Raw genomic sequence first — 9,765 nt, 5'->3', positions numbered from 1 at the left:
ATAACAGAAACACAGGCAGGTGGGTCACGGGGAAGCCTAACCTAACCTAACCTAACCTAACCTCACCAAATCTAACCAAACGCAACGTAACCAAACCCAAGCTAACCTAACCAAAACAAACTTAACCTAACCTCTGCCATGCGGGGTCAAAGATCACTACACGAAGTCAAAGTTCACGAGGAGCCAAGAGGTCACGGGAGGAGGGTCAAGAAACTATCGTACGAGTATAAAAAAGGAGTTCAGGGAAAGAATAAACGTAATGAACAGTGACTATGAGAGCTGAACAGAAGATCACAGCGTTTATTTTCCAAAGTAATCGCGTGGAGATAATGGTCTTGGCGGCAAATGGATAGGAACGAGGTGGTTACGCTGCAATATTCACTCCAGAAGGGGACAAGAAGTGCGGGAGTTGTATTATTGTTAGGAATGGTTTTTGTAAGTTGGGGGCTCCGCGTGGTCTCGGGACGGCCTCTCTTAAGCCAGACAAACACCGGGACGCGACCAGGTAAGTACGACGTGAGGTGTGTAATTTGTACGAAGGCTTTACCGCTGCCAGAGAGAGAGAGAGAGAGAGAGAGAGAGAGAGAGAGAATTATCCTTCCACTATTCTCGTTTCTAATCGCAAGGCAAATAAAACGAAAACTGCGTGATAATTAAAGAAAAACAAAACAGGGCGATATTCTTTTGGCCGGGAAGAAAACAAACCTATAAAAATCAAAGCGCAGGTATACACGCACGCACACACACACACACACACACACACACACACACACACACACACACACACACACACACACACACACAATAACGTTAGAATTGGGACTTAAAGCTTTCAATACTAGGAAAAATAAAAATAAAAAAGAGAGAGAGAAAAAAAAAACAGATATAAAAACAATGACTGAAGACACACCCTGAAAATCACCACCGCTACCACCACCACCACCACCACCACCACCACAATCATCACCATCATCACACACCACTTACTGTCATTATCCTTACTATCAGCAATCACCACACCCTGTCACCACCACCATCACCAAGATTACGAAGGAGAGGCGCCAAGCAATCACATTCATTACAATCATCACCATCAAATACTTGGCATGCGTCCTATCCTCACTATCACCATTACAATCATCACAAATACCTGGCATGCGTCACTATCACCATCACCATCACCACCATCACCAACACAGCAAGAGACAATCACGACACAAATGACACTCACTATATAAACATCACAATCACCACCACCACCACTAATAACACCACCAACACCATCACTAAAATCACAACGATCAACACCAAAATAGAAGCCCTACATAACACACCACCACCACCACCACCACCATCACCACCACCACAAGAACAACCACTACCGGGAAAACTCCAACCACCACCATCACCATCACCACCACCACCACCACCACCACCACCAGATGTCTGCAGTTCCAGTGAATATGGAAATTAGTCACCGTTGCGGCGCTGGATTTATGAAGCTGTCGAGAAAGAGAGCGAGGAGAGGCGGGGAGTGTGGCAGGTGGATAAAAAAGAATGAGAGACAGTGAGAGAGGGGATGGGGGGGAACAGACAGACAGACAGACGGACACAGACAGACAGAGGAACATAGAAGGAGAGAGACAAATCTAGACAGAGAAAGAGATAGAAACAAACAGAAAGAGACGAAAAACAAAAAAAATATACACTTTGAATTACACAAATCGAGACACGAGTAGATAGATTAGTGAACGAAAGGCTGACAGACAGATAGACAGACAGACAGACAGATAAGCAGGCAGACAGAGAAACATACAGACGGACAGACAGACAGACATAGTAGATAGACAGCAAAACCAAGAGAGAGATAATAAGAAATAAAGAGAAACTGAGAAACACAGAAACACCACATAAAGATAAATAATAAAAACGGATACACAGATACATAAACTGACAGGCGAACAGACAGGCAGACAAATAACTGAACGTACTAACAGGTGGAGAAACACACAGACACACAAGCAGACAGGCAGGAAGGAAGAATGAATGACAGCAAGAAGTGAAGCAAATTATAAAAAAAAAAAATACAAGATTTCTACAGAAAAATTATACAATTCTTGTCAGAGAGAGAGAGAGAGAGAGAGAGAGAGAGAGAGAGAGAGAGAGAGAGAGAGAGAGAGAGAGAGAGAGAGAGGCGTAGGTCAAATAATCATCGCTTAAATTACTTGATCCTCTTAAGAAGAAGAAGGAGGAGGAAAATGAGAAGGAGGAAGGAGGAAGAAGAGGAGGAGGAGGAGAAAGAGAAGTAGGAAAAAAAAAATTGAAGAAGAATAAAAAGACGAGGAACAAGAACAAAACATTAAAGAAGAAAAAAAAAAAACACCACCACCATCATCATTATCATCATCAAAATTCAACAACAGCAACAACAACAGCAACAACAACAACAACAACAACACACCGCAAAAACAAAAAGAAAAAAAAAACATAAAAAAAGAGCAGACTCGTTTCCCACCAATCACACACACACACACACACACACACACACACACACACACACACACGATACAACAACAGCTGCCCAATTACTGAACCCAACCAGAACCACACAACACAGACACACACACACACACACACGGGCCAGAGTTAGTGATGGACGAGCGGTTTCCTTGTTAGTACCAATGTCTCCTGGCTGTCCCGCTGGTTTGTCCTCGTTAGCCTGAAGTGAGTGATTGTTGCAGGTGTTGATAACTGCATGGGGGCGCCCTCTGTGTGTGTGTGTGTGTGTGTGTGTGTGTGTTGTGTGTGTGTGTGTGTGGATGGATCACTGTGTATGTGTGTGTGTGTGTGGTCCTGTTAATTTCCGTGGCTTGTCAGATTGGTTGGTTTGTGTAATTGTCCTCTCTCTCTCTCTCTCTCTCTCTCTCTCTCTCTCTCTCTCTCTCTCTCTCTCTCTCTCTCTCTCTCTCTCTCAGGATTAATTCATTCAGTCACGTCTTAGGTCAGATCATTAGCCTCGACCTTCATCCTCCTTCACAACCTCACACCTCCTTCATCTCCTCCTCCTCCTCCTTCTCCTCCTCCTCCCGCAGCCTCAGTCGGCAATGTGATGATTTGATGAGCACAGCCACATCTTGTTATTGTTCTTGTCGACTTATGTTCATAGTCACAGCTGATCAAGATGTGAGGATGATGTAAGTCTCTCTCTCTCTCTCTCTCTCTCTCTCTCTCTCTCTCTCTCTCTCTCTCTCTCTCTCTGGTCACGTTTCACCTAACATATCCATCTGTGTGTGTGTGTGTGTGTGTGTGTGTGTGCTGACGTATGCACACACACACACACACACACACACACACACACACACACACACACACACACACACACACACACCAGACTTGTAAAGATCCAAAGCGAAACATCCAACTCTCATTCATCATGTTATTCAAAGACAGGAGGGGAGGAGGGAGGGAGGGAGGGAAGGAGGAGGAGGAGAGAGAAGAGGGAGGAAACGAGGCGGCGAGGATGGTGGAGAGGGAGGAAAACGAGTGAGAGGAGGAGGAGGAGGAGGAAGAGGAGGTGAAAGGGAGAAGGATCCTTAATCACGTCACTCCTTCACCGGCTCCTCCCTTTCCTTCGTCTCTCCCTCCCTTCCCTCCCTCCCTCCCTCCCTCCTTCCCTCCCACCGATCTCCTGTCCTTCCGTCACATCAGCCGTGTTCTTTTTATCTCCTTCTTCCTCCTTTATCTCCCTCTTCCTGTCTCTCACTTTGCACTCATTCCTTTCCTTCTTCCTCCCTTCATTCCTCTTTCCCTTCCTTCCATTTTTTTTTATCTTCATTAATCACACTTTTTATTTTTAAACTCCAGATCTTCTCTATTTTATTTTTTTTCCCTTTATTTCTTCATTCCTGTCTGTCTCTCAGTTTTATCCTCCTCCTCCTCCTCCTCTTCCTCCTCCTCCTCCTCTTCCTCCCTCTTCTTCCTCATCATCCTTCCTCCCTCGCCTTTCAAAAGTGTCCCTTCCCGCCCTTCATTCTTTCCTTGCCTTTCCCTCTCATCATTTTCTTTCCTCGCCCCTCTCCTGTTCATCATCATTTCTCTCTCTCTCTCTCTCTCTCTCTCTCTCTCTCTCTCTCTCTCTCTCTCTCTCTCTCTCTCTCTCTCTCTCTCTCTCTCACCTGTCACAATTAGAACCATAGAACCATGTATGTAGATTAGAGTCACTGAAAAAAAGCTTATTACCTCTCTTTTTTCATTAGTCTTCATCAGGTGAGAGGAAGTAAGGTGACAGCCATCCCTCGCCCAACACCTGTCCCCACTGGCGCTAATTACCTCCCTGCCAGCCAGGTGCGCCACGTAAAGAAGAGAGAGAGTTCATTTTTTGTGTTTGTGTGTCTCTCCTAATGACTTTTTTTTTAATCGTTATCCCATATGTTAATTTTTTTTCCTTATTGTTTTTTTTTGTTTTTCACGTTTTCCTCTTTCTTGTTTTTCTTTTTTTTTATATGACTGTTTATCTAAGGTTGTGTTTCCGTATCTCTCTCTCTCTCTCTCTCTCTCTCTCTCTCTCTCTCTCTCTCTCTCTCTCTCTCTCTCTCTCTCTCTCTCTCTCTCAGGGAAGAATGTGGTATAACCCAAGATTTAATTAAGTTCAAAGCCTTTTCATGTTGATGGAAGACTTTCAGTGACCGTTCCAGAGAGAGAGAGAGAGAGAGAGAGAGAGAGAGAGAGAGAGAGAGAGAGAGAGAGAGAGAGAGAGGACGAAATTAAACTACATTATGCTGTGTCTCTCTCTCTCTCTCTCTCTCTCTCTCTCTCTCTCTCTCTCTCTCTCTCTCTCTCTCTCTCTCTCTCTCTCTCTCTTTCTGATATAATTTTGCAGTCCTGCATTTTCTTGACCTCCTTTCAACCCTCCTCTGCTTTATTCTCTCTCTCTCTCTCTCTCTCTCTCTCTCTCTCTCTCTCTCTCTCTCTCTCTCTCTCTCTCTCTCTCTCTTGCCTTATCCATTTTTACCTTCCTTTCACACAAAAACCGCTGCGGGTCATAATTACTTACCTTGCCTTAATTATCAGCACTTTTAACACGAGAAGGACAAGACCACACACACACACACACACACACACACACACACACACACACACACACATGAACCTCACCCTTTCACCTCCTGCAATCTCTCCCCTCCCATCACACACACACATACACACACACACACACACACACACACACACACACACACACACACACACACACACACTTGCCCAGACCCTCCACACATCTGCCTAACACTTCAACATCTGCATTTCCTTGAGAAGTGAAGGATGTGTGATGATATAAGAGTATTAAATAACAGTATAACTTTATCCTTGTAGCAGATCGAGAATTCTAAACGTTGTGAGTCAGACAAAGCAGCGCACACTCATACACACATTATTCACACTCTTAGCCTCGTCAGCCCATAGTTCTCTCTGTATGGTGTCCTAAGAGTAGACAAAGCATGGAAATACAAGGGAGAATACAAGAACTCGGTCTACACGTGGCAGTCCCTGTATAAAACTTACCTACCTGTTCATATACCCACGTTATCATTCCTGTCTATAAATCTACCTTATAAAACATCCTATTGACTCGGTACTAACAACCTGAGAACTGAGAGTAGTAGTCTTGCATACTCTTCTAATTATATCTTACGTACATCATTCCTCCTCATTTGCAGTTTTTATTCCGTTTTAGTTACGTATGTTAAGCTCCACTACTACAATTCCTGACTGACCTTTTCCTTCCCTTTTTCTTTCTCTTACTTATGTTGGTTTGATCCTTGCAGTTAATTTGTTTCGCTTGCTACGTTCGTTTGCTTACTGTCTCACGCATTTGTTAATCTCTCTCTCTCTCTCTCTCTCTCTCTCTCTCTCTCTCTCTCTCTCTCTCTCTCTCTCTCTCTCTCTCTCTCTCTGTGCAGTGTTATTTTTTTCCGTTCGCCAACTGCACGTTTAGTTAATTGGCTGATCAGTTAATTGGTCGGATTTATTATCAAAGTTACTGCGAGATTTGCACGGGATGTTGGTGTTATTGCTCTTTTCTGTGTGTTGCATGGCTGCAGTAACGAGCGAAGGAGGAAGGGGAGAGGGAAGTAACAAGGACAAGGAGGAGGGGAAGGGAAAAAAGTCACTGGAAGGCAAAATCATAAAAAAAGGGGGATGATGGGAAAACGGGAGGAAGGAAAGGAGAAAAAAGGAAATGAAAGTCAAAATGATAAAAACAAATTGACGAAAAGAAGACAGTGATATGAATTTTAGAGAATGTAAGAGAAACAAGGAGGAAATACCAACGAATAATACTGATAAAATAATCAAATTGAAGAAAAGGAAAATAAATACATCTGATGCGAATACTAACAGAACAGAAAAGAACACCGTAATAGAAGAACAAACACTACTGAGAAAAATATGATACAAGTGAGAAAATAAAACTCAAACAAGAAAACACAAAGGGTAACTGCACAATATATCAAGAGAACACACAAACACACAAACACACACACACACACACACACACACACACACACACACACACACACACACACAGACACATACATAGACCCTTACCTTGCACACACGTACACAAGATAGCCAGTTCCTTCACACAGTGCTTACCTGCAAAAAGAGAGAAAAAAAAATTAATAGAGAGAGAGAGAGAGAGAGAGAGAGAGAGAGAGAGAGAGAGAGAGAGAGAGAGAGAGAGAGAGAGCACAACTATTTGGTATTCTCAAGAAACACTCAATTGCTTTTATAAATCCTCATTAACCTTGAAAGTTGCCTTGATTACTCTACGTGCAGTCACCACAGAGTCCCCTCCTCTCTCTCTCTCTCTCTCTCTCTCTCTCTCTCTCTCTCTCTCTCTCTCTCTCTCTCCTCCCACGCCTAATGATAACGACCAATTAGCCTCCACTAATTGGCCTAATTACCCCATTACACCGCACGAAATAGTGACTAGTAACCACTGTATCTCCCTTCCATACCCTCACCTCCCCCCACCGCAGCCCATCCACTCCCTCTCCTTGCCCCGCCCTTCTCCTCCCCAGGAATTCATGAGTTATTTTTTGCCGCCACGGGGAGTCTGCTAATTGAGAGAAAAGTGAGGGAGAAAATGTCTGTAAAATATGATTGATTCGTGTACAAAAGCTTGATTGGTTGTAAGGTGAAGGGGAAGGAGTAAGAGGAGGTGAAGGAGGTGCTGGAGGCGGAGGAGGAGGAGGAGGAGGAGGAGGAGGAGGAGGAGGAGGAGGAGGAGGAGGAGGAGGAGGAACACAACGGGGGAGGAGTAAGAGAAGTAGGAAATAAAAGAGGAGGAGGAGAAGGAACACAAAAGAAAGGAGTAGAAGAATAAAATAAGGGAGTGGGGGAAAGGAACACAACAAAACACAAAGGAAGGACAAACTGCAGCAAAAACATTTTCTGCTCTTAAGAGGCTGTTAAGATAAAGTATACAATCTCGTCTAAAGTTATAACCGTGGGATTGTAAGAGAGACGTAGAAGAAACAGGAGAAGGAGGAAGAGGAGAAGGAGGAAGAGGAGGAGGAGAAGAGGAGGAGGACAAAGACAGCGACTATGAAAGCAAAAACAGTAGCGAAGATAATAAAAATGGTAATACAGTGGGGATGAAGAGTGGTATATAATGGCAACGGAATGAGGAGAAAGACAAGAGCAAGGAAAAAAACGAAACATCAAGCAAGAACAACGAAAAACAAAAACAAGATCTACAAAAGAAAGAAAAAAAGACAAAACCCAAAAGAGATACACACAAAAAAAAAAAAACAGAAACGAGGAAAATAACAAAAGAACATTAACAGAAAAATGAAAAAGAAAGTGAAAGGATGAAAATATCGAAAACAAGAGCAATACAAAGCCAGCCACACCCACACACACACACACACACACACACCCACAAACCCTCCAACACACATCCACCCATCCACCAACCAACACACCCACATTCCCCTCCTCCTCCACCACACACACAAACGGCGGGGACAACACTTAAGGGAGAGACAAATAACACTGGCAACAGGGGACACCATTTCACGCTTTTCTTCCCCACAGGTAATCAAATTCCTTGCCGCCCTCCATCAGGGACCGTAGTGTGGCACCTCCCTAAGCAGATCACCGCCGTCCTGTCCTCCTCCCCCTTCAGGTCTTCCTTACTTGTTTTCCTTCCCTCCACTGTCTTGTTTCTTTTCCCTTCAGTTTTTTTTTTTTTTTCATTTTCTTTACTTTCATGTTTCTATTTCCTTTTTTTCCTTCGTTAGTGTTTTATTTTCCTGTTTTCTTTTCTCTTCTTTCCTCTTCTTCCTTTTTTTTTGTTTTTTTCTTTGTGTCAGATTCTTCTTTCTTTTGTTTCCTTTCTTTTTTTCCTTTTTCTTCGTATTGGTGTCTTTTTTAGTGTTTTCTTTCTTTTTCTTTGATTTATTTGGTCTACTTTCTTTCCTTCTCTCTTTTTCTGTCTTTATATTTTATATTTTTCTATATTGTCTTCATAAACTTTTCCTTTTCTTTCGTTCCTTTCCCTTCCTCCCTCTCTCTCTAAATTGTTTGTAACATGCAACATTTTCCCTTTCTCCTTTGACCTTTTCTCTCTCTCTCTCTCTCTCTCTCTCTCTCTCTCTCTCTCTCTCTCTCTCTCTCTCTCTCTCTCTCTACACACCAATACTAACTAACAAACGCAAGGTAAGGTAAGGTAAGGTAAAGTGAAGTAAGGTAAGAACCTCATCCTTTCTACAAGTTCCTCATCTTGTTTCATTCTCTCTAATGCGCACCTGACCCACGCCAACCCACCCTTGCCTCATCTATCACTCTCACCACCGAAACCTCCTCCTCTCCCTCCTTCTCCTTGCTCTCCATCTCCTCCTCGTCTTTCTCCTTCACACCTGTCTGATTATATCTTTGCTACCTACATACACTCGAACCTTCTCTGCTAGGTTGGGATGATAGTTCGTAGCCAGAGAGCCATCCATCACCTGTATCCTTCCATCTATCGATCTGTCCATCCATCCACTGACTTTACATGCCTCTAGTATCTGTTAGCCGGTGTTACTCCCGTCTTCCTGCATCGACATTACTGCTATCAACACCTTCACCACCATCCAGTCCAGTTTTCTTCTTCTCTTATCTCAGTTGCTCTCTCTTGTCACCACCACCACCACCACCACCACTACAACCACTACTACTGCCAGCACTATCACTGCCACCACCATCACCACTACCATCATCACCTTCAACATTTTGCACTAATTGGGGCAGGTACACGTATAGACTGACACACACACACACACACACACACACACACACATACATACACACACAAGCAGCATCACGTGATTGTTGACCTTCCTTTCTCTCTCTCTCTCTCTCTCTCTCTCTCTCTCTCTCTCTCTCTCTCTCTCTCTCTCTCTCTCTCTTTCGTCCGTCCACTGACCTCACTGCTGACCTGCTGACCTGTTCTGCTTAAAAGGTCATGCGTGGATTAGTCATTCAACATTCTCACACACACACACACACACACACACACACACACACACACACACACACACACACACACACACACACACACACACACACACACACACACACACACACACACACACACACACACACACACACACACACACACACACTGACAAGTTGAGTAATTTAGTCATCAATGTCTCTCTTTTTATATTTTTACGACAGATCTCTCTTTGTGTTTGGAACTTTTAAATGTTTGGATCAATT

The 9,765-nt window shown here is 43.6% G+C and overlaps 1 long non-coding RNA gene across 1 annotated transcript in view; it reads right to left on the bottom strand.

Annotated features, from left to right (window-relative positions):
- Positions 1-4,922: 4,922 nt before the first annotated feature.
- LOC135103114 (uncharacterized) overlaps positions 4,923-9,765 on the bottom strand; it is a 94,176-nt gene continuing 89,333 nt past the window's right edge. Inside the window, exon 3 of the long non-coding RNA XR_010269928.1 lies at positions 4,923-6,651. This is a non-coding gene — a long non-coding RNA (uncharacterized LOC135103114). The remainder of the gene's footprint in view (positions 6,652-9,765) is intronic.

The sequence above is a fragment of the Scylla paramamosain genome, chromosome 8 (assembly GCF_035594125.1).
Source record: "Scylla paramamosain isolate STU-SP2022 chromosome 8, ASM3559412v1, whole genome shotgun sequence".
NCBI classification, from domain to species: Eukaryota; Metazoa; Arthropoda; class Malacostraca; order Decapoda; family Portunidae; genus Scylla; species Scylla paramamosain.
The sequence above is the reverse complement of the archived record's forward strand: the minus strand, read 5'-3'. Positions and strand labels throughout refer to the sequence as shown.